General features: G+C 35.2%; 1 long non-coding RNA gene across 1 annotated transcript; it reads left to right on the forward strand.

Moving 5' to 3' along the window:
* The first annotated feature begins 300 nt into the window (after positions 1 to 300).
* Positions 301 to 26,414, forward strand: LOC107877136. The gene is made up of 3 exons (XR_001676183.2): positions 301 to 497; positions 24,683 to 24,755; positions 26,192 to 26,414. It is a non-coding gene; the product is annotated as an uncharacterized LOC107877136 (long non-coding RNA).
* Positions 26,415 to 27,990: the final 1,576 nt, after the last annotated feature.

A 27,990-nucleotide genomic window follows, 5' to 3' on the forward strand; every position in this document is an offset into this window, starting at 1 on the left:
CAAAATGGTTCCATGTACGTTTTGTAATGTGGACACTTCTACTTACATGTTTGTTATCTGAACCTTTGAACTCATTAAAAGGTAATATTTTAAACCCTTTGACCATTGACCGAACTTATGTGGCATTAAAATGGCTGAGTAGGATGAAACGCGTGTAAGCACACGCCTGGGGTAAGAGTGAGGATCATTTTTGATCAATTTTACATTAAAATAATTAAAAAAATTAAAAAAAAGTACCCCACCCCGCCCCGCCCTCGCCCTCGCCCTCGCCCATTCCCCAACCCCCCTTGTACTATCCCCCATTCCCCCACCTTCTTCCCCTATCCCCCACCTTCAGCCCTTCCCCCACCCCCGCATCAACTCTTTTCCCCATCTCTCCCCCATTTCCCCATGAAATTGAGTGGATCAAGAAAGAGTTTCAAGCCATGGTAGCTTTTTTAAGAGATGTTGACAAGAGACAACAAAGAGATGAAACTGTGTCTGGTTGGGTTAAAGAGGTAAGAATCTTGGCTTTTGATGCTGAAGATGTTATTGATGAATTTCTTAGTCAAATAGATACTACTCATTGGAACAGCTTACACTTCTTTCAATACTTTAAAATAAGGTATCATATTGGATCTCATATCAAAAAAATAAAGAAACAAGTCATTAAAGTAAAAGAAAGTAAAGATAGATATGTTGTTAATGGATTAATGATGAGTGAAGATGCATTAACAGCTAGTAGCTACAGAGGCACTGGTGGAATATCCTCTAGAGGGCCTGGTGCAACATCCCCTTTCGTTCGAGAAGATGATATTGTAGGAATTGAACATGATGTCGAACAGCTAATGAAGCTCCAAAATTATAATGATATTGTGGGAATTAGCAGCTAATGATATTGGGTCATTTTGGCCGCCGCTGACGATGAAGACAATCCAATTTTCATCCAAATTAATTTTTTTCTATTATATCAGCTCCAAAATCACCCATAAAACATCAAAATTTGCTGAAAAAAAAATAAAATTCATCAAATCTAATCAAAACTCAGCTCCAATTTTCATCCAAAATTTATTTTTTTTCAACTATATAAACTCAAAAAACCTCCCATAAAACACTAAATTTCATAAAAATAAACTGAAAAACATAAAAATTTCAACATATCCGATCAGATCTCAACATAAACAACCTTAATTTCACCAAAGAATCCCACCAAACTGTAATTTTTTCTTTATAATTCAAAACTAAAACTCAAAAAGGGATTATAGAGAAAAAATTATAGTTGGTGGAATTTTGATACTTTTTTGTATCACCATGTCAGCCCTTGGTGAAAGGGATCGAAAAGAGAGAGAGAGAAGATATGAAAGAGAGAAAGGGCGGGGGAGGTGAGGGTGAGGGGGAGGGGGAGGGGGAGGGGGAGGCTTTTTTTAGAAAAAAATTTAAAAAATTATATCTTTAATTAAAAAGTTACGTGGAAGCTGATGTGGCAGCATGTGTGTTACACACACCGAAAAAGGGTTTAAAATATTTGTTTTTATTGAGTTCAAGGGTCCATATAACAAACATATAAGTAAGAGTATCCACATTACAAAATGGACATAGTACAAGGGTCCATCGATCTATTTTGCCTTTATTTTTTTTTAAAATAATGATTTGGATGAAATCGATAAAGTAATTGTTTTTAGGTGATTTGAAAATCAATTAGTTTTTTCAATCGATTTTAACTATATTTTTAGTAGTGTCTTTTGATCGTCGAGGTTAATTTTTAAATTCGTTATATTAATAGATAAAAGTAATTCTATTTTAACAAGCTTAAAAGTTAAAAGGCTAAAAATACTCAAATTATATATTTAAAGGACCAAAATAATAGATAATTACAATTATTATACTCTTAAAAGCAAATAGCCCACCAAAAATAAAAATTTTCCCAATATTTGTAGGCGAAGTTTTTTAAATTATAGAAAAAATTTGAGGTATAAAATTATATTTTAAAAAGTCTTTCTATTTATGCACACAGATTTCAGCAGCTAACTAAATAGTCATTATCTATGAATACATATTAGTTTGAACAGGTGGTGTGTCAGTCTCAGTATCTTCATATGGGTTCCACCCAAATAAACAATAAAATATCTCACATAGTATTCACAATTCAAATAAACATTTGAGGTCAAATTACAATATTTCAAAACCAAATTAGGGTAAAAAATAACATTTCAAAATCTTGTAGGACTCAAATTGAAAAGTTATAAACTAATAACATAGAGAAAAAGAAAGTAAATAATCCCTCCGTTTAAAAAAGAATGACCTAGTTTGACTTTGCACGAAGTTTAAGAAAATAAAGAAGACTTTTGAATCTTGTGGTGTTAAATTAAGGATATGTCAAATGTACCAAAATGTCCTTCAATCTTGTGGTCTTAAACATGCCATGTGGAAAGTTGAAATTAGAAAGTTGCTAAAAAATGAAAAGGGTCATTCTTTTTGAAACGAACTAAAAACGAAAGTAGGTCATTCTTTTTTAAATGGAGGGAGTAGTTCAAAAACCCTAAAATTTTTAATCGGTAACTCCTTCTCTCCTTAACGCGGACGCCTAAATTTTCTACCCTCGTCGATCACCCCCATCCCCTCCATATAATGCCACCACCTCTCTCTTTCTCTATCTAAACTTTCACTTTCCCTCTCTTATTCTTTGGAACTTTCACTTTTACGAACGATTGGTTACAAGTATAATTTATTATTTTTTCTTTTAATAAAATTAGTTATTTATCAATTTTTAAGATTGATAGTTTTGGGTACCCTTTTGGATTTTCTGAAATGGGTTTTTATTTTCTTGACGTTTTATTAATGATCTTTTATTTTTTTGGGAATCAGGGCAGTTTACAGTTTTGATGAATTTATGGGGATGATTTAAGTGAAGGCGTTTGAATATACTTATTATTGAAGTCGGTTTTCAATTTCGTATGTGTTTGGAGTTGAGAAAAAAGATTTTCTTGAAAATTCAAGTAAAAAAAAATGAAAAATTAGATTTTTTGGTATTTATTGAATGTTTAAAGAAAGTAACTTTATAGTTGCATGTTTGGGAATTTGTTGTTAAGAGTTTATGTCAGTTGAGTTTTGGCTGTAATCGTAGTCATACGAAAGGAAAAAAAAAGGGAAAAGATTGGTTCGAGAGCAAAGGGTATTGCCTATCGAAAATAGTTTAGTGTAGTTACTTGAAAATGGATGAATATAGTGACTTGATATGTGTACTAGTGACTTAAAAACGGTTAAATGTAGTTAATTGAAATGTGAATTAGTTACTTGAAAGTGGTTAAGTATAACGACTTGAAATGAATGATTAAGTGTAGTGACTTGAAAATGGTTAAGTATAGTTATTTGAAATGTGAAGTAGTTACTTGAAAATTATTAAGTATAGTGACTTGAAATGTGAAATAATTATTTAAAAATAGTTAAGTAAGTGACTTGAAATGTGAATTAGTAACTTGCAAATGGTCAAGTGTAGTCACTTGAAATGTGTACTAGTGAGTTGAAAATTGTTAAATGTAGTGACTTGAAATGTATACTAGTGACTTTAAAATGGTTAAGTGTGGTTATTTGAAATTGTGAATTTATGATTTGAAAATGATTAAGTGTAGTTACGTGAAATGTATACTAGTGACTTTAAAATGGTTAAGTGTAGTGACATGAAATGTACACTTGTGACTAGAAAGTGGTTTAGTATAGTCACTTGAAATGTGAACTAAGTTACTAGAAATTGTGAACTTGTGAGTTGAAAATAATTAAATGTAGTGTCTTGAAATGTATACTAGTGACTTTTAAATGGTTAAGTGTAGTGACTTGAAATGTGTACTAGTGACTTGAAAATAGTCAAGTATAGTTGCTTGAAAATGATTAAGTATAGTGACTTGAAATATGTACTAGTGACTTGAAAATGGTTAAGTTTAGTTACTTGAAATGTGAATTAGTTACTTGAAAGTGGTTAAGTATAGTGTCTTGAAATGTATACTAATGAATTTAAAATGGTTAAGTAGTTGAAATAACTCTTGAGCTTCATCTTGCTCATAGTATTTATTTTGTATTTTGTAGATTGTCGGAAAGGCGCAGTACTATTGGGTTACCTCTTTCCCTCGACAAAAATTTCAATATTTTCATTATTTTAAAACAATATGTGAGAGCTTATTTACACTAGAAACATGTTATGAGAATGCCTTGGAGCACCTTTTGGATTTTCACTTAAACGCCTTCTTTGATGATTATCATCACTATGTAACCTCATTGTAGCTTGTTTTTCCTTTTAACTTTATAGTGTTTGTTGTAAAAAAAGTTATGTAATGTGGATGCTATAAGTTCTATCTATATAATTGTGTATTTGAAATTTATTTTTGATAAACTTTAAATGTCAATTTGAATGGAATAAGTTATTTCTAAATCTTATTATGTTGCTAGTTTTCAATATATCAATATGAATGAATATTTGAAAATTTTGAAGTATGTGTTGAAAGCAATAGATTTTGTTGGCGAAATCTTCATCATCATTAACAAATCAATTTTTTTTTATCAAAATGCAATATAATAAATTTGTTTAGCTCCAATTATTGTGTTACTTATAGCTAAGAAAATTTAATTTCGCAGCTAAATTTGGGTTTTAAAAGTATAGTATCAATTTAAATTTTTGTGGTAAATATTTCAAATAACTGTTATTTTTTTTTAAATTATAGAAAAATATAAATATTGTCACGGGACTAAGTTATAAATTACTTTTGCTATAAATGCAATATCTTGTGGCTATAAGATGAAGATAGCTACAAATTTTCTAATGGTGGCAAAAGAACAATTGCAATTGCCATAAGTATATTTTTCGTGGCAAGAACTTTTCGTCGTCACAGCTACAACACAAAATATCTTGTAGCTATAGGTATTAGTCCTTAGCCACGAATCATTTAAAGTCCGTAGCAGACTTTTAGCCATGCTACATCTAGTTACAAATGCTACGAAAATTTTTTTTATGGCTAAAGTGTATAGCCAAAAAAATTTTCGTATTTAGATACGAAGTATTTTATAGCAATATATGCATTATTTTGTAGTGACACTTATACATTGGTCTTGATAATGAATATGATCATTCCACTGTTTGGTGAAAATGTACATTCAAGGACAGATGATGCGTTTCTTGTTGTGGACCCCCACTTCTAATCCAGAAGAGAAGACTCCTTTGGTTCCTGTATGGGTTAGCTTGCCAGAACTCCCCTGGCACTATTATTGTTTGGAAGTGGTGACTCCTTTATTATCACCTATAGGGAAGGTGTTATTTCTGGACTTGGTAACTTATAAAAAAACTAAGGGCAGTATGTCTAAGGTCAAATTAAAAATTGAACTAACCAAGCCAAGACCACAACATATTTGGATGGGATATGATGCTGATGAGCATGGTGAAGGCAGATGGCAAACCATTCAGTATGAAGATGTTCCAGATTGTTGTTATTGTTACAAATACCAAGGACATACTGCAAGATCTTGTGTTGTTAAAGCAAGAGATGAGGATGCTAAGACAAAGATGGATTCAACTAAAAATTCTCAGGAGGAAATTCACCCACGAATGAATCAAGGGAAGCTGATCTCACCTGATATACTACAACAATAAAATGCAGATAGAGGCAAAGCCCCTATTAATGAGTCGCAGAATCAAAAGAGAAGTGGTAGAAAGGATAATCAAAAATTGATATTCAAGACAATGTCTCCAAACAAGCATACAGGGGGTCAACATGATACTGCAACTCCATTTACTATAGCTTTCCAACATTACCAAGCAGGACTTGAACATAATTGTCCAGTCAGTAATGGTGAGGCTATCTAGGATATGCCACAGAAACCAGATGAGTCTTATAATACCGAGCTTAATAGTCTAGAGGTAACTGAGGGGAACAACAAGAATTTACTAATTAATTCTACCAAGGAGAACCAGTTGAGAGGATCAGAAAATACACAGAAAACTGATGTGGATATGTAGCATGTGGCTCCTGAATTGGTACAAGGTGTTTCCTCTCCCACTAAGTCTTGTTCTCAAGAGGAAGTGGTTATTAAACAGGTGCAGACCACTAAAATTAGAGACCAACCTATTGTAACCTTAGAATGGGGGTTACTTATGACTCTTCTCAGAAGATAGAAGATGAATATAGAGTGATACACTCTGAAGATGAACTGGATGACAGTAAACTAGAACACATGAGGAATAGTGATGAAAATTACATTATGGTATTTGATCCAGGAGACTAAGAAGACTATGCAATAGAAGTGAATCAAATTGCTACCCAGCAAGGGCTTTCTCCCAGGGGTTCCTTACTCAAATCTAAGATGTGGATCAAACTAAATTTGCCTAGCATGACCGGACATACAGCCAGACCTTTTACCAGGTCTCATACTCACAAAATAGCCAAAATTTAGACACCTTACTTGGAATACAAGGGGTATCTTACCCAAGGTGTTCTGGAGAGACTTCAACAACTTATCAACATCCATCAAATTTCTTTGGTTATAATCCTGGAACCTTTATCCAATAATACCCATCTTGAGTAAGCTAAAAGAAAACTCAAGATGAAGCATACTAATGGCAAAATTTGGATCTTTTGGTCTCTGGATATCTTATGTGACATCATTGCTAATGATGATCAATAAATTTCCTGCTTAATTAATCATAGTGCTCTTGCCCAAACATATCTAATGACCTTTGTTTATGCTAAGTGAAGAGAGACTCTAAGAAGACCTTTGTGGGAAAAATTGGTGCAATTGTCTACAACAACTCTACCTTGGTGCACAATTGGTGAGTTCAATATGATTACTGAAGTTGATGAAAAATTGAAAGGCATTCCTTATGATATAAGTAAGAGTTTTGAATTTCTAAGGGTGATTAAAGCTTGTGGCTTAACAGACTTGGATTCCATGGTCCCAAATTCACCTGGTTTAATCTTAGAGGCATCCACTTTAGAATATGGAAAAGATAGAGCAATGGTATCTGATGCATGGTTGGAGAAAATACCAATGTCCAATATTACTCATTTGTCTTCTATAGGCTCTGATCACTGTCTATTACTAATGGAGATGAAGGAAACAGTTGATTCATACATTAAGTATTTCAAATTTTTGGATTGCTGGGTGGATAATCCTAATTTTTTTAACATAGTGGAGATATGCTGGTAGAAGACTTATGCAGGTGCACCTCTATGGAGATTTCAGTAAAAGATGAAAAGATTAACTTCTACTCTTAGCCACTGGTCTAAAGAGGAATATGGTGACATCTATGCTAGTGTGATGCATTATAAAGAGAAGGTCAAGGATGTTGAGGAAAATTTGATCTTAAATAGCACAGATGTGAATAGACAGGAATTCAACAAAATGCAAGCTGAATATATTAGTCATCTTAAGTTGGAAGATGCTATCTTAAGAATACTCTGGTTTAAATGTGGAGATACAAATTCCTGCTATTTTCATGCCTTTATCAGAGAAAGAAGAAGAAGAATGTTCATGCACAAAATTATAAATGAGGAAGGGGAGTGGATTCAAGGGGATGCTGACATTGCTGTAGCTGCATGTAAATATTTCCAGGACATATTTACTGGGAAGGCTGAACATGTATAGGAAGAGATATTAGCTAATATTCCTAAAGTGGTCTTAGATGTTCAAAATGATACCCTCCAAGCAATTCCCACTCTGGCAGAATTGAAGAATGTAGTCTTTTCAATGAGTGCTCACTTAGCAGCTAGCCCTAATGGCATGAATGGGAAGTTCTTTCAATCATGCTGGCATATCATATGTGAGGACCTCCTTCAAGTAATGATTACTTTCTTTTGTGGACATGTTATGCCTAAATACTCCTCTCACACCTGTTTGGTTCTCCTCCCTAAATTAACTCACCCTAACAAACTCTCTAAATATATACTTATCAGACTGAGTAACTTCACCAACAAAGTCATTTCTAAACTTCTTTACCTTAAAATTGTCCCCATCCTTCCCTCTCTTATGTCTAGCAACCAGTCAAGCTTTGTGAGAGGTAGGAATATTGCAGAAAACATCATTTTTGCCCAGGAAATCATCAGTAGTATTAAGAAACCAGTTGTGGGTAGAAACGTGGTTATAAAACTTGATATGGCCAAGGCCTATGACAGGGTGTCTTGTTCTTATACTTGCCTTATTTGAGGAGATTAGGATTTGGTGAAGTAATTATTGACATGATCTGGAGGACTCTGTCAAATAACTGGTACTCAGTGATTGTAAATGGTACCAGACATGGCTTTTTTTGCTCTACAAGGGGATTGAAACAAGGTGACCCCCTCTTCCTGCTTTATTCACACTTGGGGCTGAAGTCTTGTCCAGAGCCTTAAACAATCTACACCACCACCCTTAATACTATGGTTTTCACATAGAATAGAAAGGGCCTCAAATAAATCATCTCAGTTTTGCTGATTACATTATCATATTCACTACTAAAAGGAGACAAATTCTGAGACTGATTATGCAGACACTATATCTTATGAGGGAGTATTTGGTTAATTGATCAACAAGGACAAGAGTCACTTCTTACTACCAAATCAAGCTTTTCCCTCTATAGTTTTAAGAGTTAAAGATGCAACTGGATTTCAACAGAAACAAAGCCCCATTACATACCTTGGATGTATTATATATATTGGTAGGCAAATAATCAGTCACTACACTAGATTGTTTGGCAAGGTTGCTTCTAGAATAGTAAGTTGGCATTCTAGATTGCTTAGTTATGGTGGCAGAGCTATTTTGGTAAAGCATGTTCTGCAATCAATCCCCATTCACATTCTCTCAGTATGTATTCCTCCTAAGACTATTGTAAAATAACTCTTATGTTTGTCTGCTAACTTCTTTTGGGGATAGAAAGACAACAAAGAAGATATTACTGGGCATCCTAGCGAAACCTTTGCTTCCCAACTACTGAAGGAGGAATTGGTATCAGGCATATTACTGATACATGTAAAGCTATGCAGTTGAAATAATGGTGGATCTTTAGAACCAAAAACACTCTTTGGGGCAATTTCTTGATAGCCAAATATAGTCAGAGGGTTAATGCTGTGGCCAGGAAAGGTTTAATGGTCAGTATTTTCTATGGAAAACCATGATGAAAAACAAGAAGAAAGATAAAAAACATATACTATAGAGAATCAAATTTGGTACATGCTACTTTTGGTGGGACAACTGGTCTGGTTGAGGACCCTGAAATAACTACAGATCTAATGGATTCAAATAATACTAAGGTTGCAGGCTTTCTAACTGATGGTGTATGGAATATGCACAAACTAACTACAACTCTTCCCCCTCAACTATTACATATTATCTATCCTCAGAGTTTTATTTTATTTCTAAGAGGGGGTTCCTGATTCCCCAATTTGGACACTGAATAAAAATGGAGATTTCAGCTGTTCCTCTGCCTGGGGATTGAAAAGAGAACACAGAGAAAATACAATGATTAATACTTACACTTTTCATAGGGTAATTTATTTCAAATGCTCTTTTCTTCTTTGGAGAGTTCTAAGAAAGAAATTACCTACAAATGAGAGAATCAGCCAATTTGGTATAGTCCCTCCTAACTGTTGATGCTATTCTAATACTGGCTGGGGAAACATCCCTCATAACTTTGTTGATGGACCATTTGCCAATCATATTTGGTAATATTTTTCATCATCTATGGGTTTTTTCATGACAAAGTTCTAATAAAAACTTTAATACTGAAGTGGTGGAAGTCTAAGTTCACCAATAATGCTCATAAACTAGTGAATCAGGATTTTCTAATCATTATTTGCTGGAACCTGTGGAAGAATAGATGTGCTGTCAAGTATCATGGAAAGCAATCTCAACTTGCCAGAGTTAAATTCCTGATCTACAGAGACATTTATCAGTTATTATGCACTGCTTTTCCATACATCACTTGGCCTAATAGATGGTCCAATATGATAACATATGTTGAAAAATGAAGACAGTAGACAAAAGTTTCCATAGTGTATTGGTCTAAACCTCCAGTCAATATGGTTAAGTTGAACTCCGATGGTAGTGCCCTCACTAACCCTGGAAAGACTAGAGCAGGGGGATTATTAGAGATCATAATAGTGATCTCATTTATGCTTATGCTACACCCTTGGGGTAGGGGACCAACAACCAAGCAAAAATAGAGGCTGCTATATGGGGTATTTCTTGGTGCCTGAGGAATGATATACAGTAGGTTATACTGGAAGTGGACTTTGAGCACATGGTCAGATGGATAAGGGAGTAAATACCAACCCCATGGTATCTACAAACTCTAGTTGAGTATTTATTTTAGCTCATATCAAAGTTCCAACTGTGTATTTGCAGACATATTTACAGGGAAGCCAACTTTGTAGCAGATGCTTTAACCAAAGTTAGTCACCAATAAGAACATCCTCGATACTACTTCCATTATTGTTACTTCTTTCAGAAGCAACAAGTTATTTCAATCCAGATAAGATAGGCATGCCAAGTTTTAGGATGGGGAAATTGAGTAAGCTTCATGAAACACCTTAGAGCATGGAGGGACTGGTGTAACGCTCCGAGTATGTACCCTGGATACTACACGGTGCTTATAATTCCGAAGTACCACAAGCTAACCCATGACTGGTACCTACTGTAATACTGAGTAATAAATACAATAATTATGCAAAAATAGGTGAAAACATATGCCATAAGGTTCAAATGTATAAATAAATCTGAATGCTATATCAAAATACCAAAACTAAATATAAGTATTGAAAAACTAAACAACTATCTGAAATATACTCTAGTCTGAAAAAGCCTTTAACTATTTGAACTGTGGAGTTGATGGGACAAACCTCCAACTAACTCCATATACTAAAACAAAATTGAAGTACTGTAAATAATAAGCATGTCCTCGAACTATGAGGACTCACCACTAATCTAAAAACAGAGAATATGAATGGCTAAGAGTGCTCTTGAGCCCGTGGGTCTGAACCTATGATATAAGATATCATAGTGCAAAGAAAAGCAAGCATCAGTACTTGGAATATCCTGGTATGCTCATTGAAGTAGGATAATATACATGGATTCATATGCATTTACCATAATAAATGAATAACATGAGTATGACTGAGTAAGAGTACATGCATGAATACATAGACTGTAACTGAGATCGTGCTAATACTAAGTACTAAATCAGAATTCTTATAACCAATATCTGAGTCTACGAATACTATATTACTGATTATCTAAATGACTGTATTTGATAGTTCTAAATACCGTGGAACCATACTGAGTTCCATACTAAGCTAAGTGACTACATCTGATAGTCCTGGATTTGTAGAACTAAAATGAGTTCTATTATGAGACTGAGACTGGAACTGAGACTGTGGGAGGTAATCGTCTAACCAACATTCCCCTTCTCTAACTAATTTGGGGTCCAACCTATAAACTAGTTGGAAGGGTGTCAATACCGTGCCACAAGTAAGGACAAGCTGTGAGTTAGCTCTCTCTGATAGAAAGCTCTTCCATCAATCCTCAAAAGTAGGAAAACTCAAATGAGATATATCAACCCAAGTCTCATAGAGAAATATCTCAACCTACACTGGATACGTAGTTCAAAAATGGAAGGATTACTCCTAAGGATTTCTCACTCTGCTGGCAGATGAGTCCCCATCCTTGGGTTAACTCGGTGTTGAATCCTACTCCCAACTGAAATAGACACTGGACTGAGTTTTAAACTGTACTAGGCTGGACTAAGGTGTTACTGATATTATTATTTGACTAAATTAAATTGAGTTCACCGAGTTTTATTGACTGATGAATTACTACTGAATTCTGTTAGCTAACCTAGTTTATCGAGGTCTGAACTAGATACTGAATTAGACTGGACAAATATAAATTCTACTGAGTTTTCCTAAGTTTTGTAACTGACTAAGAGTACTACTGATCGTGTCATGAGTGATACTGTTCTATGACTGACCATGGCTTTAGGTAATCAGTTAAATTGTCAGGTACAAGTACCCCCAGGACTCGATGGCATAAATTAAGAGACATGGCATAACACGAAACATGAAAACTATGAACTTGATCATCATTCATTCATTGGGGCATTTTGATAAACACTTGCATGATATAACTTGCACATAAGCTAACTTGACATGATTTCATTCTCTTAATAGTTCACATGGACAATTTATCAAGCACTTGGTGAGCATAGTATATGCACATAGTATTGAACAACAAGTGAGCATCATAATTCATCTCTAATTTCACAAGTCAAGGGTGTATCATGGATTCATATGAATCTACACACATAACGATCAATTTCAGATGAGATATATAGATATATAATCATGAATTAGGAACTTAATCCAAATAGAAATTATGGATATGCGCTAATTCCAACCATGAAAATCATAAAATCAATTACTTGAAGTTCAAAAGAGATTCTTGGACTCCAAGGCTGGAAGAAACCCTTGGATAAACACTTCACTTACCTTGATGCTTGATTTTGAGAAGATTGATGGAAGAATTCTTGAGATTTGAATCTTGAATTGAAAACCCTATGGCTTGTTCTTGAGATATTTTCAGAGAAAGTGAGTATACTTTTATGAATTAGGGATGAATTTCATGTTTTAGGGGGCTGAAGGTTAGGGGAAAAAGACCCAAATACACCAAAGGATGCGGTCTTTTAATGTCTAAAAATTGGGTTACCAACGCGCAGGTCGATGCAGTGCGTTGATGACATCGATACAATAGCCAATGCGTCGCGCCATGTTTGCATCAATTTAATGGAATCGGACGTTGGTAGCTGGGAAAAATAGTAATCAATGATATTGTCAATGTGTCACGCAAAGATCACGTTGATTCACTATTTTGGGATTCCATAAGAGCTTCAACCAAAGTCTGAAAAATCTAAAACTTGTCCGAAAACACCTACGGACATTCCTAATCATGAATCAACCTAAACATCAATATTTAATGGATATAAAGGTTGCAAAATAAGATAGCCAAACTTCATAGGTTAAAATGACACTAAGTCTAAGTACTTAGCTAAAATATTCTAAGTCTGGGACCCCTTGACAAGCCTAAAGGACTGAATTAAGATTAGGATTTTACGAGGTCTTACATTATCTCCCCCTTGGGAATATTCATCCTCGACTGAGACTACTGAGACTGAGAATACTGAGATACTAATTTACTTACTGGACATGAACATCTGGAACATGAATATATGATTGATATTACTAGTATTCTGAATTATCATACTGAACATGCATAGCTGATGCATGGATATTGTTGAATAAGATTCATGAATGCATGACTGGGATTACTAATAAATTGAATCTATATACTAAACATACATATCTGATGCATGGATACATGACTGAACTGACTCATTAACGTATAACTGAACATGCAATGGTAATTAATACCAAGTTTGTAATTAAAATCTGATCATGAAACTGAATGAGTTCAAGGAAAACTATTACTTAAACTGAAAAATACTGATGAACTCAAGATCATTTTTGAAGTATGCATGATCAAGAACATAAGAACATGACTGAGACTGGAATGTGGTACATGAACTGAATATCGTGCACTGAATTGAGCCCTTTGAATGCACTGCTTATAGCTGAGATTAGAACTTAAGGGTCAAATTATGAGTACCCACTAACCCAAACTAGATTTGTAACGTAAAGAGAACTGGGAGGTTTAGGATATAAAAGCTCAGGGGTTATAGTGCATCTCCCCCTTGGGACATTATGTCTCTCAAAGAATGCTGACTTGGCTGAGATACTGAGGAAAATTGGGGCGATGCACAAGGCACCTATGAACTGAATCATGACTGAATATCTGGAATCTAAAACTGAGACATGATATATGAACTGAGCTAAACACATGACTACCTGGTTGGTCCATCTTAGAATAGTTATATTTATGAGACATTCGAACAGTGCGACTAGATGGAAAGGTGGAAACCACACCACACGAACTTATCTGTCTAACTGCTAATATTGAATTACTGGCTTTACATACTAACTCATACTAAAAACTTATTCTCAACTATACTCTCCACCTTAGTATGACACTTCACCTAGGATTACTGAAAAATATTCTCATGGGAGCTGCGGAAGAATGCATAAGCATACAAACTTATCTGATTAACTGGATAACTGATAACTGAATACTGGGCATGTGAGACTGAACTATACTTAGTCTGAATAACTGGACTAAAACTGTAGAGTGCCATGTACATGAGGTAAGGACTGACTGGGTAGCATAAGATAACTGACCATGAATTTATGAAAAAGAAAATCTATATTATTTGAGAATACAAGACCAAATGTATAATATGATTCTAAAATATTTTGTAAACTGAGGTACTAAAATACTGATAACTGAATAACTGATAACTGTACACTATGGTCAAGCAAACCTGAAATTGAACTGAGTTACTATCTAATTACTCGACTGAGACTGACACTATAACTAAGACTATAACTAAAACTATGATTGATATGGTAACTAGGACTAAACATATTGTAAGGCATGAGTACAGAAGTGATGACTTGCATAACCTGAGTTTGGAGTTCATGATTTCACGAAATATACTTCGTACTACTGAGTGAATTAGAGCTCCTCATACTAGGAACTGGAAATGCACATAACTCTGTAGAAAGTATGTGAATATAAAATATATTCATGGAGCAAAAATGTAAAGCATGCATAAGTATTGTGATGACTGAAGTACAACACTTTGAACTGAGGTAAAGATGGGTTTGGCATCATTCTCACCCATTAATTTTCTTCACATACTTTTATTACTACTGAAATTTTGAAGCCTAACTTCCTGAGATATCATAAATGGATAGTTTTTGTATAACCACTGATCTATGATAGACTGACTCACTGGGGTAGAGGTTGAGAAAGGTTTTTGTTAATATATGATCCGACCTTAAAGTTAACTGCTATACAAAAAGTTACAAAAGATAGAGAAACTCCTGGATCTGATGAGACATAAACATGTAAATGGGAGGTCTATAACATACCAGTGACCGCATTAGGAGAACTTTTCTGATCTTTTCTGGACTGAAGTGCATAGATCCTATTTGGGCATTGCCTATTGGAGGCACTAGGAGTGGCACCCTCTTGATTTGGGTGACCGAACTAAGATGAATGACGACTGTGCTGACTCCGTAGACCAGCCTTAGGACAATCTCAGAATCTGTAACCTGACTCGCCATATCCTAAACACACATATTGCTGGCTTTACACATACCCTTATGATTCTGACTATATTATTCAAAAAGTGGATTAGTACGAACACCGCTTACACTACTCTAGGATTTGGAGCATGGTGCCCCATTATGACTATTATTCCTAAACCTTGGTATTGGTGTACTAGCTAAAGATGGAACTGAGGCTGAAAACTTTTGACTAAACTGAGAACGGTTATTATTATCTGACCTTGGCTGGGTAAAACTAAAGCTACTTGTTCTGGCTTTATTATTTTCGCTCTCCTTCTTCTTAAGTTTTTATTTCTTAATCTGTTGAGCATGGAATATAAGCCTAGATATGTCCATCTCCTTAATCAACATTACAGTCCTGTACTCCTTAACCACTCTACCCGATACCCCAAACACAAACTTGCTCATTCTAGATCTATTATCTACTACTACATGGGGAGCATACCTGTCTAACTAAGTAAACTTGAGGGAATATTCTTTCATACTCATACTGCCTTGTCTGAGATTGATGAACTCTAACGCCTTGGATTCTTTCAGCTCTAAGGGGAAAAATCTATCTAAGAATGCTGTAGCAAACTCTTCCCATTCTATGGGTTCTGCATCTGTACCCCTGTCTACCTTTTACTGCTTAAACCATATATGGGCTACATCATGTAGCTGATAGGAGGCTAATTCAACACTCTTACTAGAAGTCACTCCCATGATATCTGTGACTTTCTAAACCTGATCGAGGAACTCCTGTGGATCTTCTTCAGTCTTATAACTTGAGAATAAGGGAGGATTCATTCGGGTGAAGTCCCAAATCCTAGTTGTAGAGATATTGGCCACTGAGTTAGCTGGAATCGCAGTTGGACTTTTATTCTAGGCTACTACAGAATGAGATAGGATGGTGAAGACTGCTCTAAACTCCACATAGGAGACAAGCTCTCCCAAAGGATTGGGATGGACAGACTGAGGGGCTGACTGGTCTCCCATTCCACTTCTCTGAGTCCTCTTTGGAGGCATATTATGTAAATGAAAGGAAATCTAGGATTAGAAAGAGAGTGTAACTAGAGCTTATGCTCACTCGCACGACATGAATACTGAAAGAGGGGAAACTTTTCCTAAAACATCTCATAGCCTCTTGCCCATAAGTGTGGTGCACAACACACCCATGCACAAGTCTCTACTAGATTCAGCTTTCAGACTTCCTAGGACACTATTGAACCTTAGGCTCTAATACCAAGTTTGTAATGCCCCGAGTCTGTACCTCGGATGCTACACGGTGCTCATAATCCTAAAGGACCATAAGCTAACCCATGACTGGTACCTGTTGTAATAATTGAGTAATTAGTACTGTAATTATACAAAAATAGAAATAAACATGTTCCATAAGGTTTAAATCTATAAATAAATCTGAATGCTGTATCAAAATACCAAAACTGAATATAAGTACTAAAAAAATGAACAACAATCTAAAATATACTCTAGTCTGAAAAAGCCTCTAACTGTCTAAACTGTGGAGTTGATGGGACAATCCCCAAAATAACTCCATATACTAAAATAAAACTAAATTACTATAAATAATAAGCATGTCCTCGAACTATGAGGACTCACCACTAATCTGAAAGCAGAGAATATGAATGGCTAAGAGTGCTCTGGAGCCCGTGCGTCTGAACCTATGATATAAGATATCATAGTGCAAAGAAAAGCAAGCATCAGTACTTAGAATATCCTGGTATGCTTAGTGAAGTAGGCTGATATACATGGGTTCATATGAATTCACAATAATAACTGAATAACATGAGTATGACTGAGTAAGAGTACGTGCATGAATACATAGTCTGTAATTGAGATCATGCTAATACTGAGAATTGAATCAGAATTCTTATAACCAATATTTAAGTTTATGAATACTGTAATATTGATTATCTGAATGATTGTATCTAATATTTCTAAATACTGTGAAACCATACTGAGTTTTATACTGAGCTGAGTGTCTACATCTGATAGCCCTAGATCTATAGAACTGAACTCAGTTTTATTCTGAGACTGAGACTGGAACTAAGAGTGTGGGAGGTAATTATCTAACCAACATGACCCTTCTATAACTGATTTAGGGTATAACCTATAACCCAATTGGAAGGGTATCAATACCATGCCACGGTAAGGACAAGCTGTGAGTTAGCCCTCTCTGACAGGATCTCTTCCATCAACCCTCAATGGTAGGAAAACTCAAATGAGATTATCAACCCATGTCTTATAAGGAAATATCTCAACCTATGCTGGCTACATAGTTTTGGAATGCAAGGATTGCTCCTAAGGATTTCACCCTCTGCTGGTAGGTGAGTCCCCATCCTTGGGTTCACTCGGTGTTGAATCCTACTCCCAACTGAATAGACACTAAATTGAGTTTTAAATTGTACTAGGCTAGATTGATCTGTTATTGAGATTATTGTTTAGCTGAACTAAACTAAGTTTTACTGAGTTCCATTGACTAATACAATACTTCTGAATTCTATTAGCTGACTGAGTTTACTGAGGTTTGAACTAGATACTAAATTAGACTAGACTAATGTGAATTCTACTGAGTTTTCCTGAGTTCTGTAACTAACTAAGAGTACTACTGATTGTGTCATGAGTGATACTGTTCTATGACTGACCATGGCTTTAGGTAATCAGCTAAATTGTCGGGTACAAGTACCCCCAGGATTCGATGGGATAAATTAAGAGACATGGCATAATACGAAACATATAAACTATGAACTTGATCATCATTCATTCATTGGGGCATTTTGACAAACACTTGCATGACAAAACTTGCACATAAGCTAACTTGATCATCATTCATTCATTGGGGCATTTTGACAAACACTTGCATGACAAAACTTGCACATAAGCTAACTTGATATGATTTTATTCACATGGATAATTTATCAAGCACTTGGTGAGCATAGTATATGCATATAGTAGTGAACAACATGTGAGCATCATAATTCATCTCTAATTTCACAAGTTAAGGGTTTATCATGGATTCACATGAATCTACACACATAACGATCAATTTTACATGATATATATATATATATATATATATATATATAAAATCATGAATTAGGAACTTAATCCAAATAAAAATCATGGATACACTCTAATTCCAACCATGGAAATTATAAAATCAATTAGTTGAAGTTCAAAAGAGATTCTTGGACTCCAAGGGTGGAAGGAACCCTTGGATGAACACTTCACATAACTTGATGCTTGATTTTGAGAAGATTGATGGAAGAATTCTTGAGATTTGAATCTTGAATTGAAAATCCTAAGGCTTGTTCTTGAGAGATTTTGAGAGAAAGTGAGTATACTTTTGTGAATTATGGATGAATTTCGTGTTTTAAGGGCCTGAAGGTTGGGGAAAAAAATACCCTAATACACCCAAGGTTACGGTCTTTTAATGACTAAAAATGGGGTTATCGATGCATAGGTCGATGCAGTACATCGATGGAATCAACACGATAACCAAGGCATCGCGCCATGTTCACTTTGATTCACTGGAATTGGACGCTGGTAGCTGGGAAAAATAGTAATCAACATGATAGTCAATGTAGCGGGCTAAGATCATGTTGATTCACTATTTTGTGATTCCACAGGAGCTTCAAATGAAGTTCGAAAATTCCAAAACTTGTCCGAAAACACCTACGGACTTTTCTAATCATGAATCAACCTAAACATCCATATTTTATGGATGTAAAGATTGCAAAATTAGATTGACAACCTTTGTAGGTTAAATTGACACTAAGTCTGAGTACTTAGCTAAAATATTCAAAGTTTGGGACCATTTGACCAGCCTAAATGACTGAATTATGCTTAGGATTTTATGGGGTCTTACAACTGAAGATCAAGTTATCATGTCCTAGTAAAAATAAATAAAATTCTTTGTATAATTTTATTCATTGTTATTGTTTTACAACTTCACTTGTTGTCACAAAAGTTAATGTCAGGTTTATGCCCTCCTCTATGTACAATTTCATTTGTGATTAATGATAAACCTGGGGGTGATACTCAACCCCTAAGATTTTTAATAAAAAAATGGAGGGAAATAAAGAGACATTACTAATATGAGTTACCTATTCTACTAGAACTGATTACACTTATGAAGATGATATATTTGACTCTAAACTACATCAAGAAGTGCTCAAGAAGGTGTATATGTTTAGTCAAGGTTCCAAAAGTGTGGAAAAATATTATGATGAGTTTGAAAACTTGAGAATGAAGTCTAAACTTGAGCGAAGATTGGAATGCACAGTGATTCAATTCATGGAAAATTTGAGGTGTGATATTTTAAAGCCATTGAAGATTGAATTCTATGATATTCTTGAAGAAAACTTTTATGATGCCTCATAGGTAAAAATGAAGAAATATCCTCCGAGGACAAGAATTCTTTCACTTCCACATGGGATAAGAGTAGAGATAATTAGAAGAAGACATCTTCTATGAGAATTCTAAGGGTGTTAGATACTCTAGTTGTGCCTATGTTAGCTTGTCATGTATTATTGAGAAGACCATGGCAATTTGATAGAGATGTTATGCACCAAAGTAGGTTCAACAATTATATTTTTATGATTGAAGGTAAGAAGTATGCGCTTGCACGTCCTAGTCTATACGAAGTGAGTGAGGACTATAGGGCTATAAAAGAGCTTCAGGAGAGGATAAGTGTGGATGTGGCAAAGGAGAAAGCTGAAAGTTCCACCATTATCAAAAATGAGGGAGGTGGCTTGTCTAAGAACAAGAAGAACATGCGTATTAGATAAGCCAAGGAAGTATGTAAAGGGTATGGATGAGGTCTGCTTTCTAGTGAGCCTTGTCAACACCAAGCTTTATACTAAATGCTAACCAAGTTATTAGAACTTTGTCTAGTATTATTTATTTTATTTTGTAGGACTATGTAGGTATATTTTTATAGTATATTCCAAAGGGATTACTAACCTTGAGGGGGATTGCGCATAAAATTAATTTTGTGCTGGGTTCATAAATTTCAACCGACCAGCTTTTAGGAGTAATACAAAAGAGACCAAGTATAATGACTCTCTAATTTATTTTCTGCATTTCCACACTTTATCACCATCTAGAGATTTCCTATGGATAGTTTGTTTTATTTTTAGAGACAATTCTCTATTTTAAAGTTTTCACTAGTAAGGATTGGCTATTAGGAGAAAACTTTAGGTTAATGACCTTGTATGCCAATTATGACAGTTCCATTAGCTCCATAAAATTTATTTTAGGTTAGGAAGGAACTTTGGTTTGATTCCCAAGGCTTTTGAACTCATTTTAGGCTATTGGTCAGAATTTGGTAAAAGTAGCCCTTAGGCATGGGACCCATATTTCATTAAAACAACCTCGAATGGAAATTTTGATGGTTCCATTGAGTCTAGAATGTTGAATTGATAGATAGTATAGGTTTTTTGCATTCACGATATTTTAAGTGAATCTTGAGGGGTCGATGGAAACTTAGAAACATCTAAGTTTAGTTTATGCATAATTCAGCTAATGCATCTGTTAAAGTGGACCTTTGGTTGCTTTATCAGAGGCTACTTTTGCATTCGTGGTTGGTCTAAGCCTAGTCACTTTAGTGGACCCTTACCTTTAAGTGACACCTTTCTCACTTTAGCGAAGGGTGACCCAGGTCGGGTACTACTTTAGTGGTTATATGCCTCTTTAGTGGTGATCCCTTAAGAGGAACCTAGGAGGATATCAAATTCAGATCCATCCCAATATCTCCCCATTTCTTACAATTATCAAGAGCCAAAAATCCCTAGGGAGTCTGTGAAGTTAGGCGACTAATCTTTAGGTGATTGTAGGGTGTCTGTGAGATGAAAATAACTATTTTCTCATCAAAATCCTTGTAAGTTTCCTTCTAATTCTTGGTTTAATTCCCTAATTTATTCATAAATCCCTAGTTTCTTGATGAATGGTATGACCCTCCAGGTTATTTTTTGTGTTTTTGCTTATTTTCACAGTTTAGAGCTTTCCATAGTTGCCCAAGTCACTTATGAACTGTTGGAATGTTTAGAGCTTTCCTACAACTTTCCTAAATAATTTATAACTTTCTAGAACTAATAGTTCAATTATCGAGTAGTTGTTTTAGTTTTTAGAGCCAATCCTCTATTTTGAAGTCTTGATTAGTTCAATTTGGCTACTGGGCAAAAACTCCAGAAACAACCTCATACACCATTTTTGACAGTTCCAACCACCATAGAACATCAATTTTAGGTCAGATGGACCCTTATTTTTGGTCTCGAGGCTTCCTAACTCATTTCAAGCTATTGGTCGAGAGTTAAGAAAAATGGCACATGAGTGTGGTACCTACTTTTCATCAAAACAACCTCAAATAAAAGTTTTGACTATGCCATTGAGTTTAGAATGTCCAATTTGATAGGGTAGCATAGTCTGTTTGCATATACAAGATTCTGGATGAATCTCGAGGGGTTGGCAGAGACTTGGAAACAATTCTAAGTCTTAGATGGTGCTGGTGCACTACTTAAGTGCCCTTTTAGGACAATTATGTAAAGGGGCCACTAAAGTGGTTAGCCCATCTCTTAAGTGACCAGGTAAGCCCAGGGGAGGTTTACTTAAGCGAAATCCCTACCGCTTAACTGGTTGGTGCTAAAGCATCAAGGGACCACTTCAGTGATACTTGTGCAGGCACACAAATATGACTTTAGTGTCACTAGGTTTCTTAAGCGATACCTACTTAAGCGACCCGGTGTCCGCTTAAGCGACATCTGCTTAAGCGGTATCCACATACCTGGGAAGGGTATACATACCCCACTTACCTTGATTTTCCCTATTTTTCATTAGTTTTCTAGAATATTGAACCTAAAAAGTGGAAAAATGCGAGAATTATTTTTGGGTGATTTTGGAGCTTTGGTGAGGTCAATTTATGCGTTTATTCTTCAAATTTGTAGTATGTTTCCATCAATTTCTTGGGTTAATTCTCCATCTTTTCCTATAATCCCTAAAAGCATGGTGGCTTGATTGTAGCACCAATAGAGCTCAGAATTCACCCATTCATGAGGGTAAATATTCCTTGAGTATAGTGGGACATTGTGATGATTTCAAAAGTATAATTCCACAAAGGGTCCCCACATGGGGTTTTTACGTAATTTTAGACACGATGTATAATAATGCAATATGGGTATCATTTTTCTCTTATTGATGAGTAGATTGTGATTTTGATAGCATGGTGTCTTGCAGAAGTTTCTCAAAAAAGTATATTGGTGGTTTAACATATTCTTTAGGTTTTTCTTCAACGTCCAGGTAGGCTAGGTTTATCTTCTTCAGATTGAGCTAATTCTTAGAATGATTATGATATTATGCTATATACGGGGTATGAATTAGGTATTATAAGCATGATTGGTATGATTAGTCTTATTTAAACTATTTAGGTTATCTTAGAACCATAATTTAGGTGGAATTGGCCTAGTTTCTTACATTTTAGAAAGAATTGACTTAGTTACTTATGTTTTAAGGTGAATCTATATCCTTGGGCTAATTGTGATCTATTAAATATTTATAATAAATTTAGACACCTTAGCCTAGTCCGGCGTAGAGTTTATCCAAGAATAGATTTTAGGGATTAGAAATGGGACCTTCCATCCCACCTTAAGTGAAACACCTTGACTTTGAACCCCTAGAAAATTCCCTTAGTAGAAGTTTCTAGGCAATGTATGACTCATGAGTGCTACTCATACCTTAGGATATGATTTGGTATCCTCTCACTCATATGTTAGGCAGTGTAGTAGGGGTTACATTCTGTCCAAGGTACGATTTACCCTATCCTAAGTCATAAGATAGGGTATTAGTAAGATGTCAAGTCGTATGATGTGTTAAGCTTGATCTAGTGGATACTATCTTGGGTATGACTTGTATGGTACCACTCATACCCTAGGGTATGAGTCATGCATTTTTAGTCGTATGTTGATCAGTAAGGGGGTCTAAGGAGGGGTCTAGGGTACAATTTAGGGTACCACTCATGCCCTAGGGTATAGGTCAATAGGGTGAGTCGTACCCTTCTGGGTGCAAATTTTAGCTTTTGAGCTAAGGACATTTTAGCCTTTCTCCACCCCTCAACCCTTATAACCCATAACTTATAACCTTATTTGGCCCTTCATTCTTCATAATTGGAGGCTAGGGTTTCAAGAGTGTCCATGTAAAGGCTAAGAGAATGAAGAATCTTTCTATGAATCATCTTGTATAAGGCATGTAACTCTTCTATTATTATTATTTCTCAAATTTCATGTTATTTAAACATTGTTTATGAATCCTTAATGGTGGTTTTTGAGCCAAATATTAAGGGTTTTGGTGTACAGTAATGGGTAATGTTTACTCTTCTTTAAACTTGTGTTTATACATGTTTTTGGTAATGATTGGCACATATGGGTGCTTATTGATTGTGGTTTAACAATTAGGTCATGATTAATACTAATATTGATGGTTTTCACTTGGGTTTTGGTCATGGTAAAGGTATGCTCTCATGGTATTTGTGAAAATATTTACTAAAAATAACTAGTCATATGTTGATGGTGATTTGAACTAAGGTAATGGCTTAATGAGAAAGAATAATTGGTAAATGACATTGTAAAGGCCTTATTGTCCCTTTAATAAGTTAATTGGTAACCTTGGTGGTTGGTTTGGTTAAAAAGGGGTTTGAGTCCCTAAGCATGAAATTAAATTGTGGTTGAACTAAAGCTTATTGTAAGGATGCTAATGAATGGTTTGATAAAGTTCTTGATGACCATAATTTGACTTGAATGGTAGTTGAATCTAAGGAATTGTCCTATTAAGGTGATTGATTGATAAATAATTCATAAAGACCTTGTGGTCTTATATGATGTTTAATTGTGGCCTTGATGGCTTGAAATGGCTAAGTGGGTTAAAGACCTTAAATGTTAAATTAAGTGAATGTGAATGCATGGACAAAGGGTAAGAGTCCCAATGTCGACTAGTAATAGACACGATGGTTTGTGGTTAGAGTCCACTTGCATAATAAGATGCCTTATGGTTAGAGTCCACTTGTTTGATAAGATGACTAGTGGTTAGAGTCCACTTGTCTAACAAAATAGCTTGTGGTTAGAATCCACTTATCTGGCAAAAGGCTTGTGGTTAGAGTCCATTTGTATAATAAGACGGCTTGGGGTTAGAGTTCTCTTGCTTGATATAACCTGCGTGGGTGGAAGATTAGAGTCCTCTACTTCATGGTTTATGATTGGGTGCTTTGAAATATATGCTATGGCCTTGTTATCTCTTGAAACTTAATGTATTTACATATTTCTATATGTCTATGTGTATGAATGTGGTGGCTTATGATGGTTTGAGTTGGTATTGAATAATGGCACTATTTTATCCATACCCTTGAGTTACATGCTAGTGTTCCAACCGCTAACCATCTCCTAACGCTGTGTCCCCATATGATACAGGGGCTGAAGTTTCTTCTTCTCTTCCTGTACAGTGACTAGGTGCTCGATCAGATCATGTGTTGACTCTGAGGTGGTGAGCTTTCATACTTTGGAAGATATATATTTCATAGTCTTTTTATCTTACGTCATAGACTTGTATTAGACTTTATTTTTTCTATTGTTGGAGGCATGTCCTGATATATTATAGACATCGGATTGGTGGAGGCTTGTGGATGACTGTGGACTTGGGTATGTTGTTAGCATATTGACGTTAATGGTTGGATTAGACATTTCTTAAGTAATGATTGCTAGTCTTATTTCTGCTATTTTTTTATATGATCAGAGTTCATCCGATACTTAAGGATTGATGTGATGGTTAGGTTAGGTTAATGGGGAAATCTTCGGTCTTTTTTGGGCTTGAGATGCCCATATGACAAGGCACAGTTTCAGCTCGTGTCATTAAGCCAATACTTGCTTTAGCTTTGTAGACTTATTTATGAATGTTTAACCCTTAATACTACTTATTTTTGGATTTTGAGTAGACTAAATACTTAATGAGTATGCTAGTTTAGTATTTAGGAGTTGGTGCTAATTATGGGTAGAACTCAATGGTCTATTGATATGGTTAATTAATCTGGTTTTGTGGTATGGCTTATAGATGTGATTATTATATGGCCTATAGATTTGATTATGGATATGGCTCATAGATATGATTATTGTTTGGCTTATAGATATGATTATGGTTATGGATCATAGATATAATTATTGATATGAATTATAGATATGGTTATTGGCATGAATTAATAGATATGGTATTGGTATGATTTATGAACGTTTTTATTAGTACGACCCATGGATATGATTCTTGGTCCATTGGTTAGATATGAGTATAGGGATGGTTTATTCATATGGTTATTTAATAAAGTTTATTTAGGTAATTTATTGACATGGCGTATTGGTATGGTTATTGATATGATTTATAAATATGATTTTAGATTCAAGTTCAACAATTAATGTTGTTATTTATAATGTAAGTTCCGGTTCAAGTCCGATAAATAACATTATGATAATAATACTATTGTGGATGTTATGATTATAATGATATAAGTTTCCAATTCAACTTTGGCATTGTAAGTTAGGAATGATATTATACAATATGAATGGTTTGATGGTTAAAGTAGATAATTCATAAAGTTATGAATTCTTTGGATATTTACTTTCCTTTATTGCACCCTTTGGTCTTATGGTGTCCCGTATTGGGTTATTTACTTTTTCGTACTTATTGGCTTATGAGGGCCATTTTTATAGTTATAGTTGTGTCATCTTTACGTTACTATGGATTTAATTTATTTATTCATGTGCAACGGTGTTGGAATGTATTTCTAGGGTTTCCCCTTTTACCTTGACTTAGCTTGTTTTATCTTGTATTTTATCATATTTATATCATGATTTAGCTCAATAGGTCAATGATGCCTTGTGAATACCCATGGTTTTGGTGCTCGAACTTACTTCTATACCTTTTTGGTGTAGATTCGAGTACTACTTGCCGCTGGTGATTTGAAGCTCATTCAGGGTTGATTTCAAAGATTAGATGAGCTCATGGAGTTAGAGTTACCCTTTTTTCCTTATACTTATCTATGTCTACTCTTTCATTTTTATGACAGATTATATTTGACTATTCAGTACTAATAGTTTATTTGTAGTTGCTCTTGTATCGACATTACTATATTTTAGGATAATTATTGACCTTTTATCTGTTGATTAGACTATTAAGACTGTTTGATTACTATTTCAAGTCTTTAGTTGTGATTTTTGGCTTTTAAACTATTTTCTACCAAGTCAGCCCATTGCTTAAAGCTTTAGGCTATTGTTTGTCTTACCTAATGGCAGGATAAATTAGGTGCCATCATTACATGTAAATTGGGTTTTGACAAATTAGTATTAGAGCCTATATTTAACCGGTATTGTTGGCACATGAGCAAGTGTCTAGTAGAGTCCCGCAGATCAGAATGATGATGTCTATTTCTTATTTTTAGGATGCTATAGGACATACTTTGGACTTCTTCACTTCTTTCACATATTTTGTGATAAGAGTATAAGTTGGTTTCTAAAGCATTTCTTTAGTTTCACTCTTTTGCAGATGTCTAGGACATGTGTTATCGCTACATGAGACGAGGGTATCCAGATTAAGCCTTAGGATCCTATTTCTATTTATGGATAAACTATAGGTTCAAGAAAGCCTAGGGATGTGTCCTTAGCTAGGGGCCAAGATAGGGGGCCTTCACCAGATCCTATTCTTGCTCTTGAGATAGAGATTCTTCTTCCTCAGCTAGTAGTAGGCCAATGACCAACCTAGGATCCATTGGAGTTTGTTTAAGGAAGCTTTGGTTCAACTTTTAGGATTGGTTAGTAGTTCACCATATGATTATGCTCATCCAATAAATTTGAGTGGTACTGAGGTGAGGAAACAACCTATAGCTACGACTTTTAGAGTTGAGGTCCCTCTTGCACCGATGGTTGCTCAACTAGTAGTTGCCCTGCTTGCTATGAGTGTTGAGGAGTAGAAGATATTGGGAATATTCTTAAGATTGGTTCTACCTAGGTCTTCTGGTTCACAGGGTGAGGATGTGTATGAGTTCTTAATTGCTTTTGAGGATTGAATATATAGTTTAGGCCTAATTGAGACTCGTGGTATGGATTACACTACTTTTCAATTGGTCTTGGCAGCTTAACATTGGTGGAGAGGTCATCTTAATTTTAAGCCAACTGGATGTCCCCCATTGCTATGGACTTAGTTATCTGAGATCTTCTTGGAGAAGTATATGGCTTGCAGTGTTAAAGATCATTTGAGAGATCGGTTCTCAAGGTTGGAGTAGGGAACCATAACTATTGTGGAGTATAAGGATTGATTTTATGATTTGACTAGACATGCCACTTCTATTCTGACTATTGAATATGAGAGACTTTGTTGCTTTTTTTGAGGATTGAGACTTCCTCTTCGCATGTCTACTCAAAGTTTGGTTGTTCTAGAAAGGTCTTTTTCTAAGGTTTTTGATCATTCTTAGGTTATGGAGGATATATATCGTGAGGCCCTAGGGTCAGCGATAAGTGGCCACAACATCAGTATAGTTTCAGTGAGAGCCGTGTGGCTCATAGTTTAGAGGAAGTCGTTCTCAGAGCTACATCAGCCATATCAGTATCAGGGTCAGTCTTTAGGTCAGTTCAGGCTGCACTTTGAATTACCAATGAAGGCCAATCTAGTTTCAGTGATCGTCCTAGCCAGGGTCATGGATAGTCTTTGAGGGGTTCCTCTTCTGGTTACTCTAGTC

Source organism: Capsicum annuum, chromosome 7 (genome assembly GCF_002878395.1).
Source record: "Capsicum annuum cultivar UCD-10X-F1 chromosome 7, UCD10Xv1.1, whole genome shotgun sequence".
Classification (NCBI taxonomy): Eukaryota; Viridiplantae; Streptophyta; class Magnoliopsida; order Solanales; family Solanaceae; genus Capsicum; species Capsicum annuum.